The sequence below is a fragment of the Lepidochelys olivacea genome, assembly GCF_965140295.1.
Source record: "Lepidochelys olivacea isolate rLepOli2 genome assembly, chromosome: 11".
Taxonomy (NCBI): Eukaryota; Metazoa; Chordata; order Testudines; family Cheloniidae; genus Lepidochelys; species Lepidochelys olivacea.
This window is the reverse complement of record NC_140421.1, coordinates 64,980,374-64,995,434: the sequence shown is the minus strand read 5'-3', so window position 1 is coordinate 64,995,434 and position 15,061 is coordinate 64,980,374. Positions and strand designations below refer to the sequence as shown.

The 15,061-nt window shown below is 41.3% G+C and overlaps 1 protein-coding gene across 32 annotated transcripts in view; it reads right to left on the bottom strand.

The window, feature by feature from the left end:
* The window catches only part of MAP2 (microtubule associated protein 2), a 340,514-nt gene that overhangs the window by 180,268 nt on the left and 145,185 nt on the right, over positions 1-15,061 (bottom strand). For all 32 annotated transcript variants that reach the window (XM_084643737.1, XM_084643738.1, XM_084643739.1 and 29 more), the window contains one exon: positions 14,779-14,858. The gene's annotated coding sequence lies outside the window, so the exon portion shown is untranslated. The remainder of the gene's footprint in view (positions 1-14,778; positions 14,859-15,061) is intronic.

Sequence of the window (15,061 nt, the reverse complement as noted above, 5' to 3'; positions counted from 1 at the left end):
GACTCTCTTAATACCTCAGAACGGCATTTTGTGGGGCAATCAGAGTTTTATTACAGGCTCATAAATGGCTACTGGGGGCATAAAAAGAGCCCTGAGAAATGTAAACATAAATGCTAAGAAAATACACAGAAAGCAAATACTTGGCCACAGATATAACGGTTTGACATTGTGTATATTCTAAATTGTTATCTCTTTTCTTCCTGGATTTAGTTGGAGCTTGGTGAACACTGGGGAGGAAAATCACTTGCAAACATTTTGGCAAAGGGAAAAACACATTTCAATGTGCCACGTATCCTGCTTTGCCCTTTCATAAAAGACTTCAGGAAACAAAGTTTTGTTTATTTGACTGTTCATGGAAAATGAATTTCAGGCCCAAAGACCAAATTGTTTTTGATAAGCAACAAAATTTATTTTTTGGTCACTTTTCAAAATGTCAATGAAAAATGTCTTCAAAAATAAATCAAAATTCAGAACATTTCAACGAGCTCCAGAGCAAGGCTACTGCAGGAGCCTCAGAAGCAGGGCCCACATCATCCTCCTCATCGCATATACCGGGTGTCATAACTCTCTGTTCCTCCCAGAGCTGGCTCCTCCTCTGCATATATTCTAATATGGATTGTCTTGATAAATTAGGCAAATATACTGCTCTTTCCACAGCAGATGGAGTGATTTCCTACTCTAGGTCTCACACACTGCAATTTAAGAAAAAACAAGAGGACGGATGGTCTCGCAGTTAAAGCATGGCTTGTATCTCAGGACATCTGAGTTCCATTCCCAACTCTGTCACGGACTCCGTGTATGACCGTCGGCAAGTCACTTAATTGTTCTGTGCCTCAGTTCCCTGTTTGTAAAGTGGGGATAATAATTACCTCCTTGTCCCATCCTTTGTTTTGTAAGCTCTTTCATGCAAGGAATGTCTCTTGTTATGCATCTGTACAGTGCCTACCACAATAAGACACTGATCTCGGATGGGGCCTCTAGACCAATGGTTCTCAACCTTTCCAGACTACTGTACCCCCTTCATGAGTCTGATTTGTCTTGTAAACCCCCGTTTCACCTCACCTAAAAATGACTTGCTTTCAAATCAGACATAAAATACAGAAGTGTTAAGCACACTATTACTGAAAACTGCTTACTTTCTGATTTTTACCATATAATTATGAAATAAATTGATTGGAATATAAATATTGTACGTACATGTCAGGGAGTAGTATATAGAGCTGTATAAACAAGTCATCGTCTGTATGGAATTTTAGTTTGTACTGACTTTGACAGTGCTTTTTATGTAGCCTGTTGTAAAACTAGGCAAATATCTGGATGAATTGGGGTACCCTTTGGAAGACCTCTGCGTACCCCAGTGGGTATGTTTACGCCTTGTTGAGAACCACTGTAATAAATGTAATGAACAAATCAGAAACCTAAAAACGAACTTGAGATCATAAATAAATTGGAAGATGTAGACTACTCTCACTCGCGTGCCAATCTTTATGCAAACGGCGACATAAATGAATGCAACCATTATGCAATCAAATGCAGCAAAAGTAACAACAGAACTGGGGAGAAAGACGTCTGCCTTCTGATTCTCACTAGTACTACTTTGCTCTCTACCCTGTCTGTCTGCCAAGTGCAAATTCCCAAGTACTGACGCTGGTACCCTCAGAGGGTGTCTCTACACTGCAATTAAAACCCCGTGTCTGGCCTGTGCCAGCTGGCTCTGGCTTGTGGGGCTCTGGCTAAAGGGCTGCTCAACTGAGGTGTAGACACTGGGGCTTGGGCTGGAGCCTGGCCTCTAGAGCCCTGTGAGGTGGGAGGGACCCAAACATCTACACCGCAGTTAAACAGCCCCTTAACCTGAGCCTCAGTCAGCTGCCATAGGCCAGCCATGGGTGTTTAATTTCAGTGTGCACAGTGCTTAATTTGTAATGAAAGAGGTGCTGGGGCTCAACCAATTACATGCCAGAGCTCAAACAATTTTTTTTTTTTTTTACATTCATAACTGATGCAACAAGCCTAGGGGTGCCGGGACTATGAACTGCCAAACCTAGAGGTTCCCGGGCTCAGCCCTGACAAGCCCTGGCACAAATTAAGCACTGAGTGGAGACATACCCAGACTCACTCACACTCTCTCTCTGTCTTTTGCTCCCCATACTACAGAGGAGCACTAGCTCTGCTAATGTTAAAGTTAAGACCAGCTTTCTGTTTAATGCTTGACTTTTCTAACTGCTTTAAAATCCACACAGTTACTTGAAGCGCCTTGAAACGTTGTGTGCTTCATGTGGCCATGGGGTTTGGTCAGCAATCCACATCTGACGCCATTTGATCAACTGGTTCTTGAGATACAGGCCCCCCCCACATAAAACAGCCTTGAAGTTGAGACACTTTCTCAATGATTTTTTGTGGACAGACAGAGATCGGGGCTGAGGTCATTGCACCAGGATCTCAGAGGCTTGAGAGTGACCCCAACAGAGTACATGCCACCCACTAGCCCTTTGGGGGGAAATCAATTTACAACAATATTAGCCAGGTAGGTATGCTGCAAGGAGCTCAAAGGCTCCCAGATCAAAAAGACTGCACAATGCAGGAGCAGAGAGAGGCTAAGGGGTTGAAAGCTAGCTACCCCTCACAGGTCCTGAACAGTTCAACGCGGGACATTCTGGCCACCAAAGCTGAGTAGTACCCAGGCACTGAGAGTTCCAATCCAAACCCTAGGCAGAAATCTGAAATAAAATGAGATATTTTGCTACCATCTGCCTTTCACAAAGGACATTTTTATTTTGGGGAAAATGTAATTTGCACACAGCTGAATATTCAGAAGGTGCTGAAACTGTTTTCAAAAAGAAAATAAATCACATGTTCAAATGCTCGCTGGGATGGTGAGAATAAAGAGAAAGGGTCGGGGCATAGCAAAGAGAGGGGCAATTATGAGGAGGGAATCAATGAGGACAGGCAGGTAAAAAGAGGTCAGGGCTAAAAAGGGGAATGGAGGGACATTGGGAAGGGAGACAGGAGGAGAACAAGGAGAAAAGGGATGGGGGGAGGGGTGTCTATCAGCATTCCTCTCACATGGATGTGCTGGGATCTGGGGGGGCTGCCCCTCTTGGTGGGTCCTAGCATCTCCCCTATCTTCGTGTGTGCACCACGTATGACAGATATGGCGATTTCCTGCAATATCCTTGAAGACTTTGTTTAGGTATTATTGTGGGTTGGGACAGTATGTAACCTCTCTAGGGGGCAGATGTGACAGATGGCAGACCAGGGAGTTCAAAAGACAATACTGAAAACATGCCAGACAAGTATGGAATTTGGGACAATGAGTATTAAATGGATTTCCTGGGGAATCCCTAGGGAGAGGTTAATGCAAATTCCCCACCTTAGGTTATGCAAAAACCCAGCCTTCTGGTGCTATGCCCTGAGGAGAGGGTCAGTGTCTGCTCGTTACAGAAGGCCAAGATCAAAGGTCTGAGCTGTGTAAAGAAATAGCTAATCTGCCCCATCTCTGTTCTGGATCTAGACCGGATGAACTTGTAATAATGGGGAAAACCCAGTTCTGGGTTTTGGAGGGCTCAATCTGACCAGAGCCCTAGGTAGGAGTTGGGGGTGACCTCTGGAAAGCGTTTTAGCATGTGTGTAGGTTCTTTTGTTGTTTTAATATGTTTTCTCTGTAGTGCTTTCACCTTACAAACAAACTTGCTTGCTGAGAAAAACCCGTGTGGTAACTTATCACTGCAGGCAATACACTGGTCGTAGCCTTTGGAGAGAGAGAGAGCAGAGCACGGACACTGGCCTTTTAGGCAGTCTGGCTTGCTGGAGATATCTCAGGGTATGGCAGGGAGATGTGCAACTTTAAAATCCTCACTCAGGCGAAGACCCACACCTCACTCACTCCTGACTAGGAGGTCGTCCGGTCATGGCTCGTGCCCTTCCAGACTGTCAAGTTCGGAAGAACTCAAACTTTTGAAAACCAGGAAATACAGAACTAGGGTAAACACCCATGTGGTGATGCCCCAATTAAGCACATAACACATACTCACACTCTGCCTTTGTCCTGCACTGAATAGGAGCTACCTACCCATGCACTACGCGCAGCCCACTCCACAGAAAACATCACATCTAAGTTTTACAACTCGCTCAGCTACTTTTACAACCTTCTCACACTTATTCACAGGATATCAAACACTAACTTTCCACTTACCCATCATTAAACTCACATACCACACTCACTGCCTACCCACCTGCTGACAATCCTGCAAGACCACCCTGTGTCCAGCTAGGAACAAAGCCTCGACAACACAGCAACAAAATGAGACACATGGGATCTCCCAAGGTACATACACTTCTTCCTTTGATCACACACACAGGGATCAGGGAGAGGGGCTCATACCCCCACCCTAGAGGACTACAGCCCCTCAGATCACTTCATATCACAATCCCAACCCCAACCCTTCCAAGCTGCTCCCACTTATTCCTCTACCATTCAATACACCTACACCTAACAGTGCATGCAGTGGAAATGCATGCAGATAATTCCCAGTGGCTATTCCAGCCCCAGGGGGCAGGACGGTGGGCAGAGTTAAGGTTACGTGGGCATGTATCTTAACTCTGTATTTCCTGATTTCACAAGTTTGAGTTTTGCTGAACTTGACATTCTGGAAGGGCACAAGCTATCACCAGGCAACTTTAAGTCAAATAACTCAAGTCAAATTGTCTCCAGAAAGAAGCCAGCATCTGTTTGCCTGGTAAATAAAATAATCTTTGGCAGGTTTTTGGAAGGAAGCACATTATTGAATGGCTATGATGAGTTCTCAAAGAGTGCTTTCATCTCATCCTCTTCTTCCACATCCTCTTCTTCCTCACCACAACTCTGATGTCCCGTCCCTCATGCTGCTGCTGCTCCTGCTCAGAGTAACTGGCCCCATACCAGTATCCTCATTGCAGGTGAAAATTCTTCAGATGCCCTGACCTCGTTTACATCCCCCAGTGATTGGACAGAAGCCTGGAACACATCTACTGTACTCCGTCCACCATTCCCTGGCTTCCTCCTTTGCCTAGTTAAACAACAGTTCTACAACCCCCACTGACTTCCATGTCTGAAATAGACCAATATGGCAGTACAGTAGATGGCTGTGGGCTGGCACTAGCAGAAGTGCCTTAGGGTGATCAATCTATGCGGGCGGTACCTGTTTTTGGATTGCCCTCTGCTACATGCACAAGGCCTGAATGTGTCTTTTTATCATATCCCCTTATCCCACTACTACCTCCCGTGCATGTTGACAACCAGTGAAGGCAATCAAAAAACAATACAAGGCAGCCAGAGAGACTTGCTGAGCTGTTCCCCAGGCTGCAGTTACTAATTTGTTAGTGACTAGAACTATGGTGAATGAAAAGTAGTGGCAGAAAACTGGAGACCAATTAAGTCTACAAACGCCCTTGGTAGAGAGACAGAACATTGTTGTATATGGGAGGAGACAAATTAATGTTAGATTATTGTGATATATTGTTTTTATCTTGGTAGTGCCTAAGGATTCTGACCAGGGTCCCATTGGCTAGCACTGTCCAAAGAACAAAAAGCCAGTTCCTGCCCCAGTGAGTTCCCAATCTAGGACTCAGACCTATGTTAAACCCATTCAATTACGAATGTCAAGTCTGACATAACCCCACTGAGTCAAGGAAATTCAGAATTAGTGGGGGCTGAAAAATTCAGAACAAACAATTTATTTGTCAAATGTCTTTGTTTTCTATTTGTGAGATGTCCACAAAGAAATGTCTTTTTTATTATTATTCAAATGTTATTTGTAAATGTCTTCAGCCATTTATTCCTGATTTGTAAACTGTTAGCAAGCTGTTACTTAAATACTGTGGCACTGTTTCTATTCCTTGACCAGATGACTTCTATAATGAACCACCTACAGTGCTAATCTTGATTTCCTTATCTAACTGCAACAGTGACCATGGCAATCCAAGAGTCACACTGTTGTTGGTTAAAAGAAAAGGAGGACTTGTGGCACCTTAGAGACTAACAAATTTATTTGGCATAAGCTTTCGTGAGCTACATCCGATGAAGCTGTAGCTCACGAAAGCTTATACTCAAATAAATTTGTTAGGTGCCACAAGAACTCCTGTTCTTTTTGCGGATACAGACTAACATGGCTGCTCCTCTGAAACCTGTTGTTGGTTAGTTACAGTTTGACGTTTGCTTTCAGGTAGTGTCATGACTGAGCATTAGAGCCAAACATTGACTTTTCATGATCATTTCCATTGGTAAAAATCCACTTGAAAGTAAGTGTGTGCAAAGCAAACAGAAAAGGAGCACGAACACAGTCCTAGTATATACATTTAAGACGCAAATGAGTATTTGCAAAAATCTTTGTTGTATTTGCCCAGCTTTCATTCCTAGATGTTGCAGGAAATATAGTTGTAGGATCCACTTCTGAAAGTCTTCTGTGGCTGTTATTATTATTATTACTTATTGGTGTTAATCCAGTGCCTTGGGGCCACCATTCAAGGGAAAGGACCCCATTGTTCTAAGCATTGTAACCCCAGCAAAACCAAACAAACCAACTCTGCTGCAGCCAGTCTCAGGCCTAGACTCAGGCTCAAGCTGTAGCACTAAAAACAACCATGTCAATCTTCTGGCTTGGGCACCTCCCTTCCCAGGGTCCGGCTCTCCAGCCCGAGCTAGAACATCTACACAGCTACTTTTAGGCTCTGAGACTAGCTGGAATGGGTTTTTGGTGTTTTAGTTTGCAGTGTGCACATGCCCACAGAGTGAAAAGACAGTCCCTGTCCCAAAGAGCTTACAATATAAACTATGGAACTCTCATGGTGAACTTGCTGGATGAGAGTCATTGCATGGTTGAGAACACAAAGGCCCCCATTCTGCAATGAGTTTTGCGTGAACAGACCACTGCGGCCACTAAAGAAGTGGGGTAAATGTTTGAGATCTGTCCAATATCCACACGGGACCAGTTGTTTATCTTCTCTGGGTGCCAGTCACATCCGCAACAATATCGAGCATCGTAGCTTTTTGCTTTAATTTCCTCCATTTTAAATTGTGGTGATAGAAAGAAAGAAGGAAAATGAATGACTGTGTGAATGTGACACATTGTTTTGAGAGCGGAACAATTTGGAAAAATTTACCAAGGGTTGTGATGGATTCTCCATCACTGACAATTTTTAAATCAAATCTGGATTTAATTGGATTTCGGTATTTTTCTAAAAGATCTGCTCTAGGAATGATTTTGTGGACGTTCTATGGCCTGTGTTATATAGGAGGTCAGACTAGATGATCACAATGGTCCCTTCTGGCCTTAGAATCTATGAATCAGTAAGTCTAAAGCTCTTTTAGACATATGTTAATAAATAAATCCAGTATAATGTAACAGCGGTTCTGTGTTTTATCTTATATTCAGAAGATACAGTGTAACAGCTGCCTACTACAAATGCACGTTAACAGCATGTATTCCTAATTATGTCTCCATAACCAGCTTAATTTAAACACATTTTATTACTGTTAATAATAAAAATCACATATCTAGCATTACAAATTTACACTGCACTTTACATTACAGCCATAGGAAATCAATGGCAGCACTCTCTTTAACTTCCCTGAGAGCACAAGAAAGCCATGAGACTGTAAGCTTATTAGGGAAGGGAATATGCATGAATCTAAAACCTGATCCTGAGAGGTGTTAGCCACCTCCCGCCCCCCCGCTGAGGACCATGAGGGTGTGAATGAAGTCACATGAGGGTGTGCAACACCTGGTGCAAGGCATGCAGCATCTTGCAGAGTCAGGCCTTGTGAGTAATGACATGTCTGCATGCTTAGCAGCCATGGTTTCACAACAGGTGCGATTTAAAATCAAAGTGGTGAAATCAGTGCAAAAGGTTGCGTGGACCCCCTGAAATCAATATAAACCTGGCTTATAGAGAGTTAAATCGATTAGGAACAGGTTTAAGCTAAATAAAAATAAGCCATTCTTGAATGGAAAAAGGAGGGTCTGACAGAGTTTTGCAACTTGTTTGACTTGTGAGTAGACAAATCCTGAATCACGTTGCCCAACCCTAAACAATTTATAATCCAATAATTTAGTTCTCCTCTTAGTGAAGTGAAAGGAATATTGCCATTGATTTCAGGTAGAACAGATGAGGTGCTTTTGTCTTCATACACGTTCACAAGTAGAACCATAACCGTTTTCAAAGACGATTACCCATTTGTCTGTGGTAATAGTACATGGACAGGAAATATTTTGTAGTTCAAATTTCTTGATGTGACAGCATGGCTCTGAGTGAAGTGAATCCAAGGGCAGAATTTGTCCCTTAACACACATGCCCATCAACAACTTTTCAAACCTTTTTAGTTCTGCCATTTTTCTCCCTAATGGCCATTCTCCAACATGGCTCCATCTTAAATCTCTCCATATCTGACAAACTTTTAAAACCCTACCAGACAAGAAAGGCTTCAAACCACAATTTAAACAAAATAAGGTCAACATTACTTTTTTTTCCATTCTGCTAATAAACAGCATAGAAATTACAACAAAACCCTATTACTATATTTGCTCATTCATAGAAAAATATAAAATACAGTTGCTAGAGAGAGGTGATCATTAGTCAACATACAGCTTCCTTGTTGCCAAAACAAAATGTTAGGCCCTAGTTCTGCAAAAAGGACTTTTACACGTGCCTAACTTTACACACTGTGAATAGTCCCAGTAAAGTCAATGGGCCAGCTCATGGGGCATAAAGATAAACACATGCATAAATCTGTGCAAGATCCAGGTCCTAAACCACACACTATGGCCTGAGCCTGAGGTGGTGTGAAGCAGCATAGCTCTGTTGTCTGCAATGGAGCAAGTCTCATTTACATCAGAGCAGAATCTGGCCACATATTTTTGCACTGTAATGTCACCAGTGTAAAGACAGTTCTATTAGTAGAATACCCTTTTGTACAAAAAAGGGTGTGCAAATCATTTTAAAATATCTGAAATCTGATATAGGACCCAATCAGGTTCCTTTTGCAGTCTAATGAGAACAGCATTGAAGCCAAGAGATATTTTTGCAGACTGCCTTCTTTTATTCCAGTATTTTGGAGAATGTCAATGATCATAAAAAGTTAGGAGATGGAAGACACTGACTAGAGGTGGATAAATGAGTAGCTTTGCCACATGTCTCGATTAAGGACTCTGAACCCTAACTAAAGGCTCATCTCTGAATGAGCAAAATGGTCTAATACGACCATTAGCATGGGAGAGGACAGCAGAGAAAGAATGATGTAAAACACTGTTGAGTACCCTAACTCTACATGAACTGCTGATCTGGTTTTCCAACTGTCGTCTCCAATGTTTTCCTTAGTAGTTATGGGCCACATCAAACCATTTTGTTCTGTACATGCAATTCCCAGTGATATTCCTCAGAGCTCTGCACAAAGGCTGAGGTAACATTTTCAAAAGTAAGTGACTTCGTAATCCATGGAATTTAAGCGCTTATGAAAATTTTACCCTGTGGATAACATACAACCCTAGGATCTTTGCTCTCATCCTACATTCCTTTCCTTTCCCCCTAGTAGCTTCTGAACATTTCTTCATTGTGTAAGTAGTAAGTAGCTTCCTTAAATCTGACTCATTTTTGTCTTATCCAATCAAGCAGCGCTTTAATATTTTCAAGCTGCCAGTATAAAAAAAAATTAATCTGATTCAACAATCACATGCACCTAGAAAGTCACCTCCTTGCAAGAACTGTGATGACTCAGAAAATGCTTTTGTGATTTAGAGTTGACTGTCGCCCAATGTACTAAGATAAATTGCCCATGATTTCTCACAAGTGCTGCAACAATGTACGACCAAAATGGCACTGAAAATGCTGCACTGCACAACTATTTAGAGGTTTCTTTTGGCAATAAATAATCAAAAAACTGTCTTCTGATCATCAGAGGGACGGGCAGAAGTGGTTAGTTTTCATACCTGGCCTTTCAGAGAATGTTACAGGTTTTTAAATGATGAGTCAGCAGTATTCTTTGCTTGTTCCTGCCAGTGCAATCTCTTTTTGGCTTTCCCTGCTCCCACATACCAATGTAAGTATGATTGACACCCCCGTAAGTAAGCAGCAATACCTTGTACAACATGGGATTGGGGAACTGACTCACATCTATTCATCATGTCTACCTTAACCCTCACTCAGTACTGTGGGATCACCATGTAATTTACATCGAAAGCCAAGCCATTAACCAGTAGATTCCTAGGCAAATAAAATGTCCGCCTCACGTATTTGTGCTATAAATTAATTAATTAATTACTACTAGCACACCCATTTCTAAGGTCAATATACTATCTAGGCTCCCATTACTTTGGCATCTAGGTTCCTTAAGTAAACTTTGTACTTACACTGTTCCCTCTGCCAGAGGATCTCAAAGTGTTTTTCAAACTTTAGAACTTCAGAGACAGCTCCCTGTGGAGGCAGACAAATGCGACCACCCACTTTTTATGGATGAGAAAAGTGCGGCACAGACACAAAGTGTTGTTTCAAAAGTGACAAGGAGCAGCCTGCAACAGTTGAAGCCAGGTCTCCTGTCTACCAGGCCTGTCCCTTAATCACCTTTCTTCCTCTAGTTAATGGCGCCTAATGCTATGCAAACAGATCTGGGTTTAGTTTCTGACCCAGTCTCACTTTGCATTTTGTAGCCAAGCTACTGAGGAAGTGTCACTGATGGGTTGTGTCTGATGACAGGTCCATCCCACCCATCGCCCCAGGGCCTTGAGGACGGGGGTGGGGAGGGTGGATTCCGCTGAGTACAGGAGGATTGACGTGGTTAGGGTACTGACCAAGATCTTGGAAAGCTAGAGTTCAAGTCCCTGCTCTGCCACAAACTTCCTGTGTGACCTTGGCCTCTCTGTGCCTCAGTTCCCCATCTGTACAATGGGGATAAGAGCACTGCCCTACCTAGGGGCGTTTTGATAACTACATTGAAGATTGTGAGGTGCTCACATACCAAGGCAATCGGGGCCTTATAAATGTCTATGACAGAAAGGTAAAAAGAAAAAAAAAATCAGCACAGAGGGAACTATGTATGTTACTGCCACTAAAATAAAAGGAAATGGCCAAACTGCACACTTATGTTCAACATTCAGCTGTCCCAAAGAAGAGTGACTTGGCTTTAATCCGCTTTGGATATTTTTCACATGATTTAAAAAAAGATAATACGGCTACTGGTGGACTGTGCAATGAATTTGGCTGGGAAGCTGAATAAAAAATTGAGGTTCCTCCTGGAACAATTCTAAAGTAGAACCCCTGCTTACCAGCAATGTCGATTCTTTCGAAAAGGGGCACGGTAAGAATCTGCATTGTGCTTATATTATAATAAACCTCTTAATAAACAGTATTAAGACCTAGATGTCCATTTCATCTCAGGAATTAAGACAGACACACCACTGGTGCAACTCACAGTAATAGTTACACTAGGGATAAATGTGTATTTTTCAATGCCTTCAATGAATGTGGCCACACTGTCATCTGTTTAAATAAAGTCGATGCCAAAATATCACATAACTTTGGCTTCATGCCCAAGAGTTCAGAAAGTGTAATCTACCACGTACAAAAAAATCTACCACGTAATTGCCTCTATACTCTTTGGCTTCTGTTCTTTATTCCTATCGTTCCACAAAACTCCCTTCTTTTTGCCATTTCTCCACTGTATCCACTGGTTTGCAACTTTAGTTAAATGCCTCCTGTCAACCTAGCACAAATCTAATACAGTAAGCAACCCAACTGTTGTTTTAAGACTATAACATTATTTTCAAATGATTATTTACAGGATAAATAATATATAATAATTGATACAGCATACATAATGTATAGTATAGCAGCCTTTTACTTTTCTTTTCTGTAGATAGAAGGGACAATTTGCAGTAGGATTACCAAAGAGCTGGCTACAGCTACAGGGTTAAAATGAATTATAACTGCATAAATTGGAGGTATAAAAATATATATAGTTCATTTTAAGTCATCTCCTCTCTGAAGTATAAACAAACAGATGAAACTTGAGTTTTTCTGCGCTCAGGAGATCACAAAAGGTTTGGTAAATGGCTGCACACTTCAATAAGAATTTCCATAACAGAGGAAAAGCATTATAGCCAAAGGAATTGCATAATCCGAGATTTTGATTCACCATTCACTAATTGGTGAAAAACCATGCAAGTCAAACATGGTCCGTTAATGATGGCCTCACTTCTATTTCTTTATTTTTATCCTGGTGGAGAACATTCCTTTACAATTCTCCAGGACTGCAGCAAAACCTTGAATGCTGACATCAAGACTAGTAAGCAACATTAGTCCTTGAAGCACCATTTGGAAAGCGTTAATGAATTCAGATTGGTACCGCAGTTTGGCTTGTTGCCCTAGGATCATGGAAGTGAAATTACCAGGGTTGGAGGAGGGAGAGAAAAATGACTTGAGCTTAGCCCAAAACAAGTTGTTGAACATATGTTTTATGAATCAAAGAATTTTATACACATTGCTGGTCCATGCCTTTTGGCCATAACGAGTCCCCATGTTAATGAATATCAGGGAGGAAATATTATTAACGCCATCTATGCAAAGCATAACAAAACAAAACATTTCCTTTGAGGGAAATCTGAAAAACAGCAGAAATCCCCCTAAAGACAGAAGAAATATAATGGTCTATAGAACAGGGAGAGATGTAGAAGAATGTATATACGTATAGTATATAAAATATCCATTACAGGCAAGATTCTGGTCAGAAAATAATTATCGAGAATGTCAGATGGCCTGATGACAGCCTGAAAAACATACTCGTTTTAGTTCAGAAATAGCATCTATCAATCAATTTCGATTGTACGGGAAGTCCAATTTCATTATCATCATGATAAATGAAAATATTAAACAAAAATTCACAGGGAAGCCCGTTAGCAGTTGCTGTTAGCTGAGAGCAAAGATCCAGAAGTGTCATTGGGTTTACATGTTTTCTGACTCATCCCAATATCTGACAACTGGAAACAGCACTGGACATCTCAGGAGACTGGGCTTTTTCCCAAAGTTTCCGTTATTCCTGCTTTCACCCAGGCTGGAAATACCACAAGAACTCCCTTTCCTGCAGAATTTTCTTTTTTGTGTGTGCGCGTGGGGGGGAGATTGGGGGGCTTCTGATATCCCCAAAAGACTCCATGAAATAGGATAATGAAGACATCTTTGCAAGTGTGGGCCTTAACGCTGCAAACACTTATACACCTGCTTAACTCTAAGCACATGAGTAATCCCACAGAGGTTAAGCAGGTATGTAAGTATTTGTAGGATTAGAGGCTTAATTTTTAAAAGAAGTTGAATTTTTCTGAATTCTACATTGATTCAGGGTTTGGTTCAGCTTCATTTTTTGGAGCAAAGATTTGGATCCTTTCTTATTTCAGTCGTTCAATTAGCACTGATATTGGCATAACCAGTTTCTTAACAGCTAAAAGGACAATGAACTTTGTGTAAAGATTACATGAATGAAATCCCATTACTTCTAGGAGGCTACTGTAGGTTTGTGACAAGATATATAAGAAGTTAAGCAAAATGAACAAAGTGCTTCTGAATTTTGTTTGATTGTTGGAGTTCTCCAAAACATCTGTTTTTTTTTTTTAAAAGAAAGGCATTCTTATAGACTTAAAGGAGGCTGATCAATCTCATGACAACAGAGTGGATGCCCATTGGGAGGTTTGGCTTGAAAGATACTGGGAGGAGTATGGCACATAAGGGGTTAATGAGTGATGATCACACACATTATCTCCACTGAAAAAGGAGACACACAGGCAGTTTTGAAAAAACTTCCAAGTGACTTAGGACCATGAGTTCCATTGAAAAATCAATGTGATTTGTGTTCCTAAAACACTTAGATCCTTTCAAAAATCCCACACAGTTTGCAAGGTCCTCATTCTGAGGGCCCTATTACAAAAGAGCTCCTTTCTCCAGTGACTTCTCCAGCAGCCCTCTATGCTATGCCGATAGTCTCAAAAGATTAAACAACAGAAACAAGAAAGAGAAGTAGAATATATATTTTCTCATTTATGTTTCAGCAACAAAACATTCATAAATAGCAGATTCTGCTGCTTTTGTAGCAACATATAGCAAGAGCCTCTTCTGTGCTGAATGACGTATCTAATAAACACGGGGAATGTGCTCCTCCAGTGTTGCCCCATAGATACATTAAAATTCCATGCACCAAAACTGAAGCTGTATTGAGGCATGTGTATTTTCTGGCAGCAAGGTGGGGGTTAAAAGCAATTCCCCCCCCAGTATTAAGCCATCTCTATGCTTCCAGGTCTGAGTTGTGCGATAGATCTTACCTGGCTAAAGCAAACCAATGAATTTAACCCCATTCTTAGTATGAGATGTAGCTTTCAGTTACACTAAAACCCATATTAAAAAGACCCCCTTTTTAACGCTATTAACTCTCAATGTGGATGGAGGATTTTGTACAGCTTTCACAGGGGTTCCAAATCCATGTAAGCAGGTAAACAGCCGTTAGTATTCACCCCTTTGGTGGCCACTGTGGCTGAAATGACTGACCTGATGAGGTAGTCACCACAGATCAAACAGTCTAAGCTTATATGTACATATTAAAAGTAACTTTTACAGTCTGCACTGAGATCAGATTTAATGCCCAAGTAAAGCTGTAACGTAGCACAGTATGACAGAGTGAAAAAGCACATACGTTTCTAGAAGATCGTATCAGTATTAACTCCACACTCCTATCTGTTTATAAATATATTAAAATATAATGTGCCTTACCTTTTTGATCTGTGGAATAAGCAGACCCCAATCAGTGCGCCTCGTCAGAGACAACAGGCTGGAGAATCTGTTAAAATAAGCTAAAAAAAAAAAAAAAGGAGTGATAATATTTTATTTTTGATGAAATGAAGTATTTTCTTCAGCTAACAGGAGAAAAAAAAAACATTGTTTTTGTTATACTAACATGGATACATGTAAGATACGTATACACCTACAGCATGTGCTATATACACATCTTGAATTGATCCAAGGTACACTAACGCAGCACTTAATACCCAGCAGA